The sequence below is a fragment of the Macaca fascicularis genome, chromosome 1 (assembly GCF_037993035.2).
Source record: "Macaca fascicularis isolate 582-1 chromosome 1, T2T-MFA8v1.1".
NCBI classification, from domain to species: domain Eukaryota; kingdom Metazoa; phylum Chordata; class Mammalia; order Primates; family Cercopithecidae; genus Macaca; species Macaca fascicularis.
The window spans coordinates 225,415,254-225,431,292 of NC_088375.1; the positions used below are offsets into that span (position 1 = coordinate 225,415,254).

The window sequence follows — 16,039 nt, forward strand, 5'->3', positions numbered from 1 at the left end:
CCAGACGGTGCTCAGGGTTTCGGGACCGCGCGTGGCGCTCTCAGATGACGTACACAGCCGCGGCGCTTGCGTGACGTAAGCCCTGCTCAGGAAGAAGACTCCGCAGGTCCGCAGGTATGAAAAGGAGCACGACCTCGCACACTGCGCATGCGCCACCTCGGGTGGCCTCAAGGTTGCTGTCGGGAGTTGGGTTTGAGGTCGGCACCGTCTGGCTGCTGTCTCTTTAACCTGAACCGGAGAAATCCTCCGCGATGCTGCAGTTTCCGGCTGGCTTTCTCGGAGCCACCTTGCGGGCAGATATCTGAGAATCACAGTTCATTCTCTTCATCTTGCCCATCTCTTATCTCTGCTGGCGAGTTCTTCGTGGCATCCCAGTCTGAAAGTGTTAGTCCAACTCCCAATTTGCTGTTGCCCGCAAGCTTCCTCTAGCAGGCTATCTCCCTTCGAAACAGATGCTTTCAAATCTTGTGTCCTGGAAAGATCATTAACCGTGCTCTTTAGCCCTGGTGTTTGTAAGGGTAACCAGGCTACGACTGAGGACCTGAGAATTTCGGCTTTGAATCAAGTACTTGAACTTTTACCCGTGACTTTTGTTGACTGCTTGTGACTCTTTCTGTCTTCTTTCACATTTTTAGCCAGGATCCAAACAGCTAGCCTTGCTAAGTAAATGACCTCCAGAAAAACGAAGTATCGGCCGGGCGTGGTGGCTCACACCTGTTACCCAGCACTTTGGGAGGCCGAGTTGGGCGGATCACTTGAGGCCAGCCTGGCCAACATGATGAAACCCCGTCTCTACTAAAAATACAAAAATTAGCCGGGCATGGTGGTGCGCGCCTGTAATCCCAGCTGCTGCGGAGGCTGAGGCAGGAGAATCGCTTGAACCCTAGAGGTGGAGGTTGCAGTGAGCCGAATTTTCACCACTAGACTCCTACCTGATTGACAGTGAGACTCCGGCTCAAAAGAAACAAAAACAAACAAACAACAAGCAAAAATAAAGTATCGCTGTTCTAAAACTTGGAATTCCTTTACGTATTCATTTGCTGACATTGATTAAGCACCCTTTTTTTTTTTTTTTTTTTCATGAGATGGAGTCTTGCTCTGTCACCCAGGCTGGAGTGCAATGGCGCCATCTCGGCTCACTGCAACCTCTGCCTCCCGGGTTCAAGCAATTCTCCTGCCTCAGCCTCCCAATTAGCTGGGACTACAAGCACCTATTCTTTCCTGGATACCGTGCTGAGCCTGGGGGCTACAGTGAGGATGACATCTGTCTCTGACATCATGGCACATTTAGGTGATTAATTCAAGAAACATTGAAGTCCCAACTGTTTGCTAGGTACAGTTTAGTTTATAAATGCTCATTGACAGAATGAAGTGTGAACTAAGATCTAGCATGAGGCTGGGATTCGGTTTGAATTGAACCTTGGCCCTGCTCGTTAGGCGCTGTATTAGCTGGAGTGACTTCTGAACCCTGCTGCACATCTATTTCATGATTCATAAAAATGGGCATAATAATGCCTACTTCCTTAACGTATCATGAGAGTTAAACCTCATGCTATGGTTTGGGGAGCCTTTTGTTTCCACTTCCTTATGATTCTTCCCTTCAGAAAAATGAAAAATTAAAAACTCTGTTTTCTCCTTACGCAGAGAACACCACCACTAATAAACTGCCTCCTGACCAGCACATGGCCTTAGCGTTCATCCACAGATGCTCCTCAAATTGTTTTAAAAACAGCTTTTTTTAAAGCTGTTTGTCTGTGAAGATTAAATGAGTTAATAATGTATGCAAAGCACTTAGCATGGCTACTGGGCACAGTGGCTCACGCCTGTAATTCCAGCACCTTGGGAGGCCGAAGCGGGTGGATCACCTGAGATCAGGAGTTTGAGACCAGCCTGACCAACATGGCAAAACCCTGTCTCTAGTAAAAATACAAAAAAATTAGCCGGGCGTGGTGGCCCATGCTTGTAGTCCCAGCTACTTGGGAGGCTGAGGCAGGAGAATCACTTGAACCTGGGAGGCAGAGGTTGCAGTGAGACAAGATCTTGCCATTGCACTCCAGCCTGGGTGACAGAGCAAGACTCTGTCTCAAAAACAAAAAGCAAAAAACAAAAGCAGCTTTTGTCCAGAGGCTGCTTTTTGTGGGTCTGTATGCTGAGGCCAAGTTATATGTAAGCAGAGCCCTCCCACCTCACCTCCAGACAATGTCTCTAAACCATCACAATTTGAAAGGAAAAGAAATCCCTTTCTTCAAATGCATGGTGACCTGAAGCTAGCCAAGGGCCTGCGAGACTGGGTCGGATCCCCGGTTACTGTCTGAGGAGGGACGCCGTGCTGTAAGGGTTGGGGAGCCAGTGTCTGGCTTCCTTGTCACCACAAGACCTGTGGTTTCCAGCTCTGTCTGCATCCAGGTCCCACTAACCAACGGCAGGAGAGAAAACAGTCGTGCACACAGGCGGACATGCACACACACACCCGGCGCCCCAGACGTGCACAGCCCTCAGAGGAAGTGGAGCACCAGATGTTCCGGGTTTCCTGTTCGACGCTTCCACAGCTGGTCGAGTCTGTGGTTGTGGTTTGTCTGTCTCGCGCTCATGTGAGAGACAAAAGCTGGGCTGACGGGAAACCTCTTCTCTCGGCCCCCACTCCCCAGCTCTGACTGATCAGGAAACCTGGCAGGTCAGAAATTTCCTGAAACACCCAGAGCTGGATTCTCCCACGAAGAAGCTGAACCCCTGACTCCCATCCCTGAGGAGCAGCCCCTGGGCTGATGATCAGGCCTTCCAGAAACTGGGGCGATGAAAACCTCTGCAAATATCCTGTTGAGAAAGATCACCAGTCCTGCTGAACAGAATGAAACGGAGGCCAGGTTGCTATGGTCTCTACTCCAATGCCTGGCATCGAGCCGCTGCTGCAAAACACTCAGCATATGAAGGAATGAATGAGGAACAGAGAACTTCACCTTTGGGGGTTGGGTGTAAAAGCCCCAGCAGAGCCCCAAATCCCATAAACAGCTCTGGATTCCAGTAGACAAGCATTTGATGCAGCCAGGTGCTGCCGACTTGCTCTGTGACTTGGAGCAAGTCATTTAGCCTCTCTGGGCCTGGCGTCCTCATCCGCAGAATGAGGACAATAATATTTACTTCACAAAGGTGTGAAGGCCCCGTGAGACACCGCACGTGGATTTCGTTGTTTGCCCATCGTAACTGCTCCAAAGAGGCTGCGCTCCCTTTTCTCCTTGCAACACTGCCGTTTGTTTCAGGAGATACTCTCAAAAGGAAGCAAGACAAAACGAGGAACAACCAAAAACACTGATCCCGGGACAACTGCCCGGTGAACAGCAGAGCAAGGGTACTGGTGCTCTTTGCTGGGTGAATGTTGGGAGAAGGGGCTGGAGCCGTCCCACGGTCTCTAAGCTCTGGAAGGGAGCACCCCATGTCCTCCTCTGGGTGTGGAATAGGGTGAGTGTCTTGGGGGTGGAGGGAGAACAGGCAGAGTGCGCTCTCACCCCTTAGCTCTGTAGTGATCTTAATGATTAAGGCTACTGTTCAGTCTGATTTGAACCTGAGCAACAGGGACCCCTGCCCAGAGGTCCATCCTTCAGCAGGTTGCACTCTGGCCCCCACCACTGCAGCCGTCTCTGTGAGATGAAGCATCTGCCGCTGAGCGTAGCCATCAGGGCCACTGCCCCTGAAATATGACCGACTAGATTCAAATGTTGACTCTGACACTTAGAAGCTGTGCCACCTTGGGGCAAGTTACTTCACCTCTCTGTGCCTCACTTTCTTCCTTTATAAAATGGGTAAAATAATAACCACACCATTGGTTGTCTATGAAGATTAAATGAGTTAATAATATATGCAAAGCACTTAGCATGGCTACTGCCACAAGGGTCAGTAAATGTTAACTGTTCCACACGTGAATGTGTTTGATTCTTACAATGCCCCCATAGGTAGGTTCTGTTATTAGCCGTGTTTTACACATGAGAAAACTTAGGCACAGGAGGTAAAGTATCATTTGCAAGGTCACACCAATAAGTAGCAAGGCTGAGGCTTTACTCCAGTTCTTTTTTTTTTTTTTTTTGGAGGCATCTGTCACCAGGCTGGAGTGCAGTGGCACGATCTCGGCTCACTGCAACCTCTGCCTCCCAGGCTCAAGCGATTCTCCGGCCTCAGTCTCCCGAGTAGCTGGGACTACAGGTATGCACCACCATGCCTGGCTAATTTTTGTATTTTTAGTAGAGATGGCGTTTCATCATGTTGGTGAGGCTGGTCTCGAACTGACCTCAGGCGATCCACCTGCCTTGGCCTCCCAAAGTACTGGGATTACAGGCATGAGCCACTACACCTGGCCTCCAGTTCTTTCTGACTCTGGTGTGTGTGGCTTCACTACCTCCCCCAGTTGCATTTTTTTTTCTCTCCTGGGAGTCCTTCACCTTCACCCCCACTGCCACTCTCACCCCCCCTCCCCACCCCATACTACCCCCACCCCATTGATGCTCAGCGTCTCCCTGCTGTCCAGGATCTCACCACCTGCAACCTCCAGCTGGATTTGCCTTTTCAGATCAAGGTCTTGACTGATGTTTCCCCGCAAAAGCTGACCTTGCAGAGTGACTTCGTACAAGCCATTGTTCCTGGCTGGGAATCACCTGAGTTCATTCATGAGAAGGTCCCGAGTGATCTAGGACTGTTTGTATTTTAACCCAAAGAAATGAGTCTTTTGGGATAATTTCGGGCACAAAGAGCAGTCTGGCAGGGGACACGTTTTTCATTCATTGCTTTGGTTAGGGAGGTAATCCTTTGGTTCACCCCTAAAATCCCACCGCTCCCCTCCCGCTGTAGAAAGCTGACCAGATGGGAGGAGGCAATGTGGGGCAAGGATTCTCAAACTCAGCATAATTATGGCCTGAGAAACTTAAAAAATGCACATTCCCAGGTCCTGGCTTTCGGTCTCTGAACTACATTTTTTTTTTTTTTTTTTTTTGAGACAGAGTCTCATTCTGTTAACCAGGCTGGAGTGCAGTGGCGTGATCTCCAGCTCACTGCAACCTCTGCCTCCCAGTTTCAAGCGACTCTTGTGCCTCAGCCTCCTACGTAGCTGGGGCTACAGGTATGCACTATCACGCCTGGCTAACTTTTCTATTTTTAGTAGAGATGGGGATTTCATCATGTTGGCCAGGCTGGTGTTGAACTTCTGGCCTCAAGTGATCTGCCTGCCTCGGCCTCCCAAGGTGTTGGAATTACAGGTGTGAGCCACCGTACCTGGCCAGAACTACATTTTGAGAAATACTGGTTTTGGGGCAAGAGACACAGACCTAGGCTCAAGTACTTTAATTAGCTGTGTGACCTTGAATGTGACCCTTCTGAGCTGCAACGCTCTTAGCTTTAAAACGGGAATTAGGCCTATCTCCTTCACCTCATGGGAGATCATCAGCAAATGTGCTTCATGCCTGTTAAATGCCCTGGCATGTGGAAAAGTGCCATTTTTATACTAGTGCCAACCATGTGTAAAGGAAGGCGCAGACCTGGGCCCAAGCTCAGAGAGAAGTTCCTTAAATCTTTGGGGCTGGATGTAAACTCATCAGCACTATTTTGGGTGATGCCTATTGGCCAGAGTGGAAGGAAGTGTTTTCTATCTCATGCATGCTGGTGCCTCCCGGTGAACAACATGGCAAAGTCTGCAGAGCGTGTCAGGAGCTTGAGTCAGGTGTGCCAGGCAATGGTGCAGTAACAAACAGTCCCTGGGTCTCAGTGGCTGAGCCCAACAAAAGCTTACTTCTTGCTCACGTTGTCTGTCCCAGCAGGTCGGCAGGCAGTTGCAGCTCTCCTCCACAGACTCACTCAGGGACCCAGGCTGACAGAAGTTCCATCAGCTGTAGCGGCGCCATCTGGAACACACGGCCTCCATGGCTGCGGCAGCTGGGAAACAGACCCTGGAGAAGGGCGCACCAGCTTTTTACTGCTTCAGCCTGGAAATGACACGTATCACTTCTGCTCAATTTCATCGGCCAAAGCTAGCCATATGGCACAGCTGGGAAATGCAGGGGAGCCAACGGCCTATGTAGTGAGCATTATTGTTTCTGCCACAGAAAACTTCCAAGAGTAGGGAGATGTGAGAGCTCGTGGTTCAGATTTCCAGTCTGGGCACAAAAACCCCAGAGAGAAAGGGATGGGAGACTCCTGTGTGGAGTGGCTCCTGTCCCCTATATCCCAGAGAGGCTCAGCTTTCTTGGCCGGTGGAGTGTAGTTTTATTTGTTTGAGAATATGGTTTTTTTTTTTTTTTTTTTTTTTTTTACTTTTTCTCATCTTGCCTACCCTCAAAACATGGGAAGAAAAGCTATCTGACTCAAACAGCCAGCAGTCTGGTCCAGGCCCCCTAAGATGGAGAAGCGCCATTTCCCAGCAGGCCAAGAAATGCCCCGGGAACTCCAAGGGTTCTGTGGGTCCCGGCATGAGAGGCTGACACAGCCAAGAAGACCCGGGATGAGGCTGAGCAGAAGCTGAGGTGGCATGCCTGGCCGCCCACACTGTCATCCGTCCTAGCACTCTGTGCAGAGCACGGCTGAAAACTCCCCAAATATCTTTGGAAATGAAGAACACTGGGTTGGCACCCGGCAATTTGGGACAGCAGTTTTTCTGGAGCGCACAGCTTGGGAATTTGCCTGAAGAAATCTTTCATTCCTAGAGCATTGGTGGATAAATGGCACTTATTTGTTTAACCTCAAATCAAGCCGCAGCCCCCATTTCTGGGGCTGCTTTGAGAGGGTTGTTTTAAAATAGCTGAACAAGCTGAAAATCATGGGTCTAGGTTGCTGGAATGGCTTTGCAGAGAGCAGCCAGGCTTAGGAAGTTCTTTAATTTTCCATAGAATGTGACTGGCAGTGGTTGGGAGTTGGGGTTGGGGGTAGCTGGAGGGAGGTGAGCTGTCAGAGGAGCAAAGCCTGGGCCGTTCTTCTAGAAGGGTCCATATTGGCTGAACAATCTCTGCAGTGGATTCAACCTGGTGTGGTCCCCTTGGGAGTTTGGGGCGGGATGTTATCCTGGAGGACTCCTTCCTGAGGTCTGCTGCAGGTGGCTTTGAATTCAACAGAGTGAAGTTCCTCGGTTATTCCTGTCTGATCAGGGTCCGTTTCCTCTTTTATTAACAGAACAGCTCTTTCCTCAGGAGAACCTGTTTCATAGATTTAGGTAGGACTGACTCAGTAGGGTACATAACTGTTTAATGGCCAGCTAGGGGCAGGCGGAGGGGACAGGGAGAAAAACCTTGATTTGTAGCATTTGCCAGTTTCCATGGTGTAAATACTCCCCCACTACCAGCTTCAAGCTACAAACATAACATCACAGAGACGTTACACTGACCTTGGACTCAGGAAGAGATGAGCACACCCAGCTCTCACAATCACATCCCCGGTGCTGATTCTACCCCATCCAGGGCTGGGCACATGACCCAAAGCTGCCCTATGGGAGTTCCTCAGGGCCATCAGAGGAGACTGCTCCTTTTCTTAGGCATCGCTAAATAGAATGTTAGTCGGGGGCTGCCAGCAGCCATCTTGCCAGCTCTAGGGAGAGAATTTGGTTGAGAGAAGGGTAGAAAGGGCATGACGTCTGCTGAACCCCTGAAGCCAGCCATACCTGAAGCTGGTGTATCCCTGGACTTTCCAACTACAAAAATCTGTATCTCCTCTTCTTTGCCTAAGTAGTGTGAGCTGAGTTCCTGTCACCTGCCAATAAAATGCCGTGAATAAAACAAATGGGTCACCCATTCAAGGAAGCCAATCTAATAGATCTGGCTTTATCTTGATTGCAGTGGTTTCCCAGGCACATACAACTGGTAACATTCACTGAGTTGTACTCATTCCGTTACTGCAGCTTACTGTAAGTAAATTCTATCTCAATAAAGCTGTTAAAAATATAAAAAAAAAATTGGGGAGTGTGTGGATTTTTCTATATCAGTTCTGCCAAACAGAGGGCCAGGTTGGAAAGTAAAATGAAAATAGAAGAACTGTTGTACCACCAACATCAACCACCAATATCTGCTTCAACCTATACTGAGATTTTTAACCACTCACGAACTTACCACCTAGGAGTTTTTTGTTGTTGTTGTTGTTGTGTTTTTTTTTGAGATGGAGTCTCGCTCTGTCACCCAGGTTGGAGTGCAGTGGTGCGATCTCAGCTCATTGCAACCTCTGCCTCCCAGGTTCATGCCATTCTCTTGCCTCAGCCTCCTGAGTAGCTGGGACTATAGGCACCTGCCACAATGCGTGGCTAATTTTTTTTTAATTTTTAGCACAGACAGGGTTTCATCGTGTTAGCCAGGATGGTCTCAATCTCCTGAACTCGTGAGCCACCCGCCTCGGCCTCCCAAAGTGCTGGGATTACAGGTGTGAGCCACCCGCCTCGGCCTCCCAAAGTGCTGGGATTACAGGTGTGAGCCACCCGCCTCGGCCTCCCAAAGTGCTGGGATTACAGGTGTGAGCCACCCGCCTCGGCCTCCCAAAGTGCTGGGATTACAGGTGTGAGCCACCCGCCTCGGCCTCCCAAAGTGCTGGGATTACAGGTGTGAGCCACCCGCCTCGGCCTCCCAAAGTGCTGGGATTACAGGTGTGAGCCACCGCGCCCGGCCTGCCACCTGGGACTTCTTAGAGAAGAAACAGATGAAGAAGGAAGGCAGTACCTCCCCTGGGAGTGGGAGAAGCAGAATCTTCCCAAGAGGCCGGGTGTCACTCCCCCTGCAAGCCTTGGAAACCAGCCAGAGTTACTGATATCCTTCATCCAATGAAGTCAGCCTCGAAGAGCAACAATACTGAACTGTGCAAAAGGGGCAGCCCAGCAAAGTTGCTGCAGCCTGGCTTTCTTTGAGAAGGTGATGAAACTAACCTGACATTAATCCATTCTCCCTTTCTATCTTTGGGGTCTGAGGAGAGGGTGGGCTGCAGGTTACAAAGAAGGGGAAAGGACCAGGCCTGATGGCTCACACTTGTAATCCCAGCACTTTGGGAGGCCAAGGCGGGTGGATCACCTGAGGTCAGGAGTTCAAGACCAGCCTGGCTAACCCCATGGGCAAAACCCTATCTCTACGAAAAATACAAAACTTAGCCGAGTGTGGTGGTGCGTGCTTGTAGTCTCAGCTACTTGGAAGGCTGAGAATAGTCTCAGCTACTTGAAAGGCATGAGAATCGCTTGAACCTGAGAGGTGGAGGTTGCAATGAGTCGAGATCGCACAACTGCACTCCAGCCTGGGTGACAGAGTGAGACTCTGTCTCAAAAAAAAAAAAACAAAAAAAACAGAGTGGGGGGTGGGCAGTCTACCTCAGGCTGAGTCCTCAGTTCCTACCTTTTCTGGTGCAGGGTTTGGAGGCTCCTGGCCTACTTTTCCCCTTCCCCAGAATTGCTTACGGGCATGCCTGGGTGCCCGGGACAACATGGCATCTTCTCCTGCCAACTTAGTTCCCAATGGAGTTGTGAAATATTGACATGAGCAGCTGCTGCTTTCCTCTAAGACCACTGGAGCGTCTACCCCATGCCTGGCTTTACGAGCACGAGCTCAAAGGGGCTCTAGAGGTAATTCTAGAGGTAAGTCCCAATTCTAGAGGTGAGTTTTCTGGTAATCCCATCATACAGATGAGGCAGATGAGGTGCAGGGAAGTCAAGTTACTTGCCCAGGACCACACAGCTCAGAAGCGGCATTGCAGAGCCTCAAACTCAGGTCTATCTGGCCCCAAACCTGATTTTCCTGCTTGTATAGCATGTAAAGCAGAGAGAACTGCATTTATCTTTCTCACCCAGTGGCACTGAATTCATAATAATCAGTGCCAGCTGGGCGCGGTGGCTCACGCCTATAATCCTAGCACTTTGGGAGGCTGAGGCGGGTGGATCACCTGAGGTCAGGAGTTCAAGACCAGCCTGGCCAACATAACAAAACCCTGTCTCTACTAAAAATACAAAATCAGCCGAGTGTGGTGGTACATGCCTGTAATCCCAGCTACTCGGGAGGCTGAGGAAGGAGAATCACTTGAACCCGGGAGGTGGAGGTTGCAGTGAGCTGAGATCCTGCCACTGCGCTCCAGCCTGCACGACGGGAGTGAGACTCCATCTCAAAAAAAAAAAAAAAAAAATCCGTGCCACAAGTTCCAAGTAAGGTGAGCTCAGCAGGCAGAGTTTTAAACGCCTGTGGCCAGCGGAGGGGCACTTGAGCACCGTGGTCAGGGTGGAGTTTTCCCGCTAACTGCATAGATGCCCCCTTCATACTGTCCTCCCTTCAGCCCTTGAGAGACAGCTGGGGAACAGAGCTGGGCAGCCCAACTGCCATGGACCACATCACCTAGGGACCAGCCCACAGCTCTGCAGGGGCGGCCAGGTGTATGTGATGTCCTTGGCCGCAGGCACTACTCCCAGTGTGGCAAGAGCACTGGGCCAGACCAGGGCAGGGCCTCAGCCCAGTCTGCCCATGTGAACTTCTCAGATGCCTGCCTGGCCCCAAAGAGAGGAAGGCAGGACCATCAAGACATCACACTGCCGGGCATGGGCATGGTGGCTCATGCCTGTAATCCCAGCACTTTGTGAGACCGAGGTGGGCAGATCACCTGAGGTCGGGAGTTCGAGACCAGCCTGACCAACATGGAGAAATCCCATGTCTACTAAAAATACAAAATTAGCTGGGCATGGTGGTATATGCCTGTAATCCTAGCTACTTGAGAGGCTGAGGCAGGAGAATTGCTTGAACCCAGGAGGCGGAGGTTGTGGTGAGCCGAGATTGCGCCACTGTACTCCAGCCTGGAGCAACAAGAGCGAAACTCTATCTCAAAAAAAAGAAAAAAAAAAAAAGACATCACACCACCATCTGGATCTCCTGTAGGATGGGCACAGGTGTGGCTCCTGTGCCTGAGTCACTCTGGTCATGCCCATTTCTGATATCCTGAAGATTCTGTGGGAATTTTCTGCTTTTCTACCTGCCAAGGGACTACTCCAGGAAAAGACCCTCTTTGGCTGAGATGTTAGCTGGATTCCCAGAGCACTGGTTTTGTCTGATTATGTGGACTGGTGGGGGCCAGGGGACCATTAGAGGAGGGGTCCTAGGAAGACACTGTACAGACAGGGGTGCCAGGGAGGGTGGGGCTGGCTCTGCTCCTAGACTGAAGGGATTGGGCTTAGTGGGAGAGGCGATCCTGAGGGCTGGGGAGAGAGATGCTGATGGGAAGAGGGAAAAGCACCAAAGTCACTCCATCAAAGAGCCAGAGCAAGAGAGTTACCACCAGGTGACACAGGTTATTAAACGACCCAGGCGGCAGGAAGTCGACCAAGGCTGGTAGGTGGTGGGGTGAGGGAGGCGAGGGGTCCCAGGAAGCTGCCCCAGTTTGGGGATAAGTGTCTGGGTGTCTGTGACTGGCAGGAAGCGGAGCAGAACCTCCTCGGCCACTGGGTTGGGGCTTCTATGTCTGCAGGGTACAGACGGCAGCTGCAGGTTCCTGGGTTCCCGGGGCCCTGGAGGCTGTCCTGGTGGTGATGGGGTTGGGTGGAGAGCCAGGGTGACAGCTATTTCCCTAAGGGCACTTTTCTTAGTAAATGGAATTGTTGTATGGATGACTCTGGAACAAGAATCAACTCCGCGAGACTTCGTTCAGGCCTCTGGATGCCGAAGCGAGACGTCTGAGGGTCTCCAATAATGAGGCTACTGAAGCTCTTCCAGTGGTGAGGCGTTTAACATCTGTGAGACCTGCGCAGTGCTTAGCATGTCCAGCCCTTAGCATGTATTAGGTCACGTGGTCGTCCAGCACTCCCGTGATGGAGGCACCACAGCCGCACAGGGGGACACTGAGGTTCAGAATCCAGTCTGGGAGAAGGTGGTGGAGGGTGGAACCGGGATTTGGACCTGGGTCTTTCTTCTCAGATTACGTTCCTAAGCAGCCACCCTGCCCCCATGGAGGGGACGAGAGTTGCGGCAGGGTCTGCAGCCGCAGGGAGAGGTGGATGCCCGGGGCCCTCACCCTAGAAGTGGGGCAGTGGCTACCCCTCTGGCCAGGCCCTGAGTGTGTGTGGTGTGTATGAATGTGTGAGTGTGCATGTGTAGTGGGGAGTTCTGCTCCCTCTCTGGTCCAGCCAGGACACATAGCGGTCCTGGGGTTTGCGCTCGGGGCATGGCGGCCTTCCTGGGGTTGGGACAGATGACGGAGTCACTGCGGGAAAGTGGAAACTGGAGAGGGCATGGGAAGGAGGCTGTAGCTGAGGGAGCCGCAGGGAGCATGGGGTGGGAAATGGGTGTGGGAAAGATGAGGTACCCCGGAGACTTGCGGGGCAACCAAGAGGTGAGATGAACGAAAGGTCAAGAAACTTTGAAATCACTGAACAATAAAGGGGGAGGGAATCTTGTCTCATGTCCCCGGGGATGCACAGGGGACATGTTAAGCACGTGCCCTTCTGGAACTGTCCCCACCCACCCTCAGCCTGTGTCTCACTGCTTTCTGCCTTCCGGGTTACTCTGGATGTGGCCTCGCTGCCAAGCTGGGACACCGTGTCCCCTGCCCTGGCCCATGCCTTCCCTCACCCAGCTTGTCAAAACCCTGCGCATCTTTGAAGACGTGGTTTACACCTCACTTCCTTTGAGAAGCCATGCACAGTGTTTCTCCTGCCTGGTCCAAGCTGTTCATTTGCACAGATCTTGATTCTCAACTATACTGGGGAGTCTCTCATGACTTCACCTTCCTGTCCAACAGGGCCAGGCTAGGCTCCAGGTCAATACCATTGATGGTGAAAGTCATGTGTGTGGGTGGGACGTTGGGGGCAGGAGAGACCCCACCCCCTACCCTGTCCTCAGTGAAGCCTCATTCCTATTTTTCTTTAAATATAATAACATTTGGGGCTGGGCGCGGTGTCTCACGCCTGTAATCCCAGCACTTTGGGAGGTTGAGGCGGGTGGATCACCTAAGGACAGGAGTTTGAGACCAGCCTGGCCAACATGGTGAAACCCCGTCTCTACTAAAAATACAAAATTAGGTGAGCATGGTGACTGGCGCCTGTAATCCCAGCTACTTTCGAGGCTGAGGCAGGAAAATTGCTTGAATCTGGGAGGCAGAGGTTGCAGTGAGCTGAGATTGGGCCACTGCACTCCAGCCTGGGCGACAGAGCAAGATTCTGTTTTAAAAACAAACAAACAAACAAACAAACAACAACAAAACCCACCACTACCACCATCACCAACAAAAACATTTGGCAGGATTAAAGATAGGGATTTTGGACTTAGACTAACTTGGGTTCAAGTTCACTCTCCTGCTTAGTGTGTGACAACCTTTCATGCTGTAATCCCACATCTGGAAATATGAGAATTTGACTTAAGAGAATCTAATCATCTCAAAAGATGAAAGAATGGCCAGGCACAGTGACTCATGCCTGTAATCCCAGCACTTTGGGAGGCCGAGGCAGACAGATCGCTTGAGGGAAGGAGTTCAAGACCAGCCTGGCCAACAGGGCAAAACCCTATCTCTACTAAAAATAAAAAAATTATCAGGGCGAGGTGGCAGGCGCCTGTAATCCCAGCTACTTGGGAGACTGAGGCAGGAGAATCACTTGAACTCAGGAGGTGGAGGTTGCAGTGAGCTGAGATCACACCACTGCACTCCAGCCTGGGCAACAGAGCGAGACCCCATCTCAAAAAAAAAAAAAAAAGAATGTTCCACATAAAGATGTTCACAACAGTATTATTTATAATAGCGAAGAACTGGAAACTATCTACCTATAGGTATACCTTCAAATGGGAGAATGGCTAAACGAATAATGGTGTTATCTACTGAATAAATATTAGAGTTCTTTTTTTTCTTTTTAAACAGAGTCTCTGTTGCCCAGGTTGGAGTGCAGTGTTGCAATTTCGGCTCACTGCAGCCTCCACCTCCCTTGTTCCAGTGATTCTTATGCCTCAGCCTCCCAAGTAGCTGGGATTACAGGCAAGTGTCACTACAACCGGCTGCTTTTTGTATTTTTAGTAGAGACAGGGTTTCACCATGTTGGCCAGGCTGGTCTCAAACTCCTGACCTCAAGTGATCCACCCACCTTGGCCTCCCAAAGTGTTGGAATTACATGCGTGAGCCACCGCACATGGCCTAGATAGATATTTTAAAAGATGGTTATGATGCCCTTCTGGTAACATATAAAGTTTTGAAATAATATAAAATATAGCATGAGGCTGAGCACAGTGGCTGATGCCTATAAATTCCAGCACTTGGAGAGGCCAAGGCTGGAGCATTGCTTGAGCCCAGGAGTTCGAGATCAGCCTGGGCAACATAGGGAGACACCGTCTCACATACAAAAGTCAGCTGGGTGTAGTGGCATGTGCTTGTAGTCCCAGCTACTCAGGAGGTTGAGGTGGGAGGATTGCTTGAGGGTGATTGTGCCACTGCACTCCAGCCTGGGTGACAAAGCGAGACCCTGTCTCAAAAATTAAAAAAAAATACAGTGTGAACAACAACCTTACACCCAAATGTCTGCATAGGAGAAATAGCAAAAGAAAACACAGCAGGCCAGGCAAAGTCACTCACATATGTTATCCCAACACTTTGGGAGGCCAAGGCAGGTGGATCATTTGAGCCTAGGAGGAGGAGGTTGCAGTGAGCCAAGACTGCACCACCACACTCCAGACTGGGTGACAGAGTGAGACCCTGTCTCGAAAAAATAAAGAAAAGAAAAAAGACAGCCAAATGTTCGTGGTTAACAGCACTATGGTTAAGTTCAACTTTCCACTTTTCTCTAACAACATGAATAACATATCAAGATTAATTATACTTTAAAAATATCTTTTTTCTTATCTTGAAAGTCATGTTTATTTTTTGTAAAACAATATGAATAAGGAGAAGAAGAAAAACATGTTAACATTTCATGTATTTCCTTCCAGTCCTTTCTCCACGCATATTTCCACATCTATAAATAGATAGGCTTTTGACTGGGGAAGAAAAATCCCAAGGAATTTTGGAGGCATTCTCTCTGGGCTTGGAGGTCTCAGTTCCCTGGAAGTTCCCTGCAGCTCTGGGAAGCGTTGGGCGGCTAGCCCAGGCCTGTGGGGTGAGAGCTGCTCCCTGCCCAGGATCTCGGGCCAGGGTGAGCCCATCACCTCACCATCCTCCAGCAGGACGCTGCCCCTCATTGATCCCAGGCCCAACTTCTCCAGTCCAGCCTCTGGGCTCTGGTCCTGCCTCTTGCCTCCTTTTCCAGGGACGTCTGAGCTACCATGTGCGAATGAATCCTGACCTTTGCAACATCTGAAGCCTCTAACCCGTGGGAGACTTTTGCCTCTTTCAAGTGGTTTTGGCAGTTGTTGGCCACGGGTGGGGGATTTTCCGTTTCGGTTCCATGGGTTGGCCAATCAGCAGCAGATCTGGCCCTGGAGGTTTGGTGGGGCCGGGGCCTGCCGGGCCCTGCCCGGTCTCGCCCTGCTCAGGTGGGGTACTTGCCACCAGGCTTTGCCAGAGCTGGCCGCCCTGGGCCCCTGGGAATCTGTCGGCAGCACTCAAGTGACCCTGCAGGGCTAGCGACTCATTCACCCCCACAGGCCAGGCCAGCTCACCCTTCCCAGGCTCAGGGGCTCTCTGCTCCTCCTAAGAAATGCCATGCACACTGTGGGGATAAGACTCCCTGTCCCCACCCCAGTCCCGTCCTAGCTTGTGGCCACATCTGTCCCCATGAATAAGATTCTGTGATTCAGAACTTCTCTATTCCCCCTATACCCACCCTCCTCCTCCCAGCCTCCGCCCCACCCCCACCATCCTGAGCTCTAGCAGCTTTCTGATAACCACAGCTGTGTTTCTTTCTTGGTCAGAGGTGAGTATGAGCCGAGAGTCACTGGGCTCTGCCCAGAGCTGACTTTCCCTTGCAGCTCAGCGGCTTGTTTCCACTTAGAAGGCAAAACAGGTCAGGCCAGCAGGGCCCTCCCTGCTGGGTCAGGGTGAGGACAGGGCTGGTGCGGGGCTGGGCTGGGGACCAGAGCAGGAGCAGGCGCCCAGGAGCTGCCCTTGTAAGTGTGCTCCAGTGCCCAGCACGGTGCCTGGCACACAAAAGGCCCAT

At 51.0% G+C, this 16,039-nt stretch overlaps 1 long non-coding RNA gene across 1 annotated transcript; it reads left to right on the plus strand.

Moving 5' to 3' along the window:
• The first annotated feature begins 42 nt into the window (after nt 1–42).
• Nucleotides 43–7,918, plus strand: LOC141408881 (uncharacterized). Its single transcript, XR_012426409.1, has 2 exons — nt 43–3,456; nt 5,799–7,918. It is a non-coding gene; the product is annotated as an uncharacterized lncRNA (long non-coding RNA).
• The last annotated feature ends 8,121 nt before the right edge of the window (nt 7,919–16,039 follow it).